Source organism: Microtus oregoni, unplaced genomic scaffold (assembly GCF_018167655.1).
Source record: "Microtus oregoni isolate MIOR12 unplaced genomic scaffold, Mior012 000018F_ref0000195, whole genome shotgun sequence".
NCBI classification, from domain to species: domain Eukaryota; kingdom Metazoa; phylum Chordata; class Mammalia; order Rodentia; family Cricetidae; genus Microtus; species Microtus oregoni.
In genome coordinates, this window is record NW_024543077.1 from 25,741,873 (window position 1) to 25,745,480 (window position 3,608).

Sequence of the window (3,608 nt, forward strand, 5' to 3'; positions counted from 1 at the left end):
GAGGGGGGTCATCCCTTTTTGAGAATGTGTCCACCAAGAGAATGTTCCAGTGGATGACGTCACACCTGTACTGGCAGTAATAACAGGCCTTACTGAGTTAATAAAAAAAAATAAGAAAACTGAAATGGGAAGAAGTTGTGATGGGGTGTGTTTAATGCAAATGAGTGCTACTGTCAGGAAAATGGGTAGTATACAGTACATATTTCATGACTTCTCTGCCTTTGGCTAAAACCAAGTGTAGTATATGTACCTCTCAGCTTAACAGTTTGAGACTGTCATGTTTTATTACATGCATGCATGGGAATTCCCAGTAATTACAAACTGGAAAATTTAAAAGAAATGGTACAAATTCTTACATGCACATGACCTACCAATGTTAAGACAAGAAGCAATTTGAAAAAAAAAAGTTGAAGAGATTTATCACAAACAACAAGATTGAAGCAGCCGCTGAAAACCTACCAACCAAAAAAAGCCCAGGTCCAAATGGATTCACCGCAGAAATTTACCAGACCTATTGTGAAGAACTAAAGCCAATGTTTCTCAAGTTGTTCCATAAAATAGAAAAGAAAAGAAGGTTTCCAATTTCTTTTTATAAGGCAGCATTATGCTGATTGCTAAACCATGGGAAGATACAATCAAAAAAGAAAATTATAGACCAATCTCCCTGATGAACACAGATGAAAAACTTCTCAATAAATACTTACAAACTACATTCAAAAATACACCAGGATCAAGTTGGGTTCGTTCCAGAGATGCAGAAATAGTTTAACACACGCAAATCAATACATACAAATCCACCAGATAAACGCACGTAATGACAGAAAGCACGTGTTCATCTCAGTAGATGCAGAAAAAGACTGGAAAATTCCAACATCCCTGCACAATAAAAGGCCTAAGGAATCTAAGGGTACAGTGAATATATCTTAACATAATAGAGGCTGCACCCAGCAAACCCACAGCCAATACCATGCTAAATGAAGAATAACTCAAAGCATCCCCACTAATATCAGGAACTCTATTAACCATGTTCACTGTGTTCAATACCTTTCAATATAGAACTTGAAGTCTGAGCTAGAACAATAAGACAAGAGAAAGGACACAAAAGACAAACATAAAAAAGGAAGACATAATCGTATTTTCAGATGAAATTATTCTATTCACAAGACTCTCAAGACCTCAACAGATAATTCCTACAGCTCACAAACCCGTCCAGAGAAGTGACAGGTTACAAAAGTCACACACAAAATCAGTAGCCTTCCTAAACACTGAGGATAAAATGACTGACAAGGTAAGCAGGGAAACAATCCCATCCATAATAGCCTCAAAAATACATTGGAATAAACCTAACCACAGAAGGAAAAGACATGTACAAGGAAAGTTTAAAAACACATACAAGAGAAATAGAGGAAAACACTAGGAGTTGGGAAGGCATCTCATGGATGGGCAAAATCAATACCATCCTACTGAAAGCATTCTACAGATTCAACACAATCTCAGTCAAAACTGCAGCTTTATTCTTCACAAGAATCGAAAAAGAAATACCCCAAGTTCATGTGAAAACCCAAAAGCCCCCTGATAACCAAAGAAATCTTGAGCCATAAAAAGTGCTAATCTACCCGATTTCCAGCTATACTGCAAAGCCAGAGTAATGGGCACAGCACGATGCTGGTACCTAACAGACATACAGGGCAGTGGGCTAGAGTAGGGGACCCAAATGTTAGCCCATGCAATGATAGCTGTCTAATTATCTCACAAAGATTCCAAAAATGTACACTGGAGGAAGACAGTCTCCTCAACAGATGGTGCCCGAGAACTGGCTGTTCACACGCAGAAGGAAAAAAGCAGGACAAAGACTTTTTGTACAGTTGTTAACATCTTTGCCCCCCCCCCCCATTTCTGCTAGTCCAGGGCAGCATTCATGTCAAGTGGGGTGAGAAATATGAGCACAGAAGACCTCAGAGGAGCAAAGCTGTGTGGTGGAGTTAGGTCAGGAGTCTGCTGAGTAGCCTGGCAGATTGTGACTCCCAGGACAGAGAAGCAGGACCTAGAGACCCACACCAGTTGTACAGTTAGGACCAGGAGCAAGGTCTGTCCAAACAGACGGTGCCATTAGCAGGACATGCCATGGAGGAGCAGAGGGAGGGCAACCCTGTCCCAAAGGAGAAGAGGGAGAAAAGGGTAAAAATGTGGCAGTCAGAGCCAAGGAGAGCTCCCCAGGAACCTCTGGATTTCCTGTCTCTGCCAAGACTCTAGTTGGCTACATTATTATGCAAAGTACACGGATAGGTCAATGGCTCAGAGACACAGATGCACAGACTTAGCACAGCCTCTGTCTCGGATGTTTCTAGCAACTAGAGTTCTATTCGGCTTGGTGTTAATGGAGCTTAAGAACAGAGTTCCTTCTCACACGAGTCAGCTTGGAGCTGGAAGATCACCCTTCATGTAGTGCCTTCATTTGTTCATTCGTCAGAATCACAAAGAAACAAATGCATTTATTTATTATTTATTTATTGCCCTGTTTTTCTTTATGTCTCTTGAGAACCCATGTTTATATGTCCGAAATTTGTCACCCTTTTCAGGGCACTGAGATTCTGGCTTACTGTTCAACAAGGCCCAAGTTTCAAGTAATACTTGGCTTGTTTGTCTGAGACAGGATCACGCCATGGAGCCCAACTGGCCTTGAAATGGCTCTCCTCTTTCTGTTTCTGCGCACGGGGATTGCAAGCGGGTGCCCCCATGTCTGAAAAGGAATGGTGTCTGCCCAAGGAGCCTCCCCTCTTTTTCTCTCTTCTTAAGACAGACATTAAAAGTTAAAAGCCAGAGCAGGGAATAGGATGTGCTAATGAAAATGTCGTCAAGTGTGACTTTAAATCTTAGCATGTTGGAGCCTGGCTAGGATGAAAGGCAGGTTGCATGCCCAAGGCCAAGCAGCTCTGATTTGAGAAGTTCCATGCCTTTCAAATGTCCTCCAAGCGTCACATAAAAAACACTGGGATTCATTTTGACCCAGTGATGACTCAAATTATTAAAAAAAATAATAAAAAATAAAAATCAAACGTGAGCAAGCCCAGCTGGACAGCGGCACTCAGAGGCAGGCGCTTGGAGTCTACAGTCAGTTGCCATGTGGAGCCAGCGCTGGGCCAATCTCTTGTAAGACAGATCTGGTTTCAATCTGTGTTTCTTTGGTTTTTATTTATTTTATTTATTTTTTTTAATCAGTGTTGGCCTAGATTTCCGAAGTTGAGTGGAAATGGAAATATTTTTTCTCTCCCTTGAACTCATCTGTCTCCTTTTATTTACATAATATAACATCTTTTCCCCCCTGAAGAATTCTGTTTTTGAAGAAGACAAAATGAAAGTAAAATAAATGGAAAATTTCCTCCTGGACACCGTGAGACACAGGATCTTCCCTTCAGATCAACTGTCTAGGCCTCGCTGCCGCCGCCACCAGTGTCCATGTGACCGACAAATGAGGCTACAGAACTGAGACCAGAGTCAAACTGTGTTTGTCAAGGCTGAGCCCCACCCCGTCCCCCAAGACAGAACAAGGGGACGTGTCTGTTAACCCACTAATATCCACTCTTGATTCCAAAGCGAGGAAAGCAGCC

At 41.9% G+C, this 3,608-nt stretch overlaps 1 pseudogene; it reads left to right on the forward strand.

The window, feature by feature from the left end:
* Positions 1 to 206: 206 nt before the first annotated feature.
* On the forward strand, positions 207 to 309 carry LOC121459160 (annotated as a pseudogene).
* Positions 310 to 3,608: the final 3,299 nt, after the last annotated feature.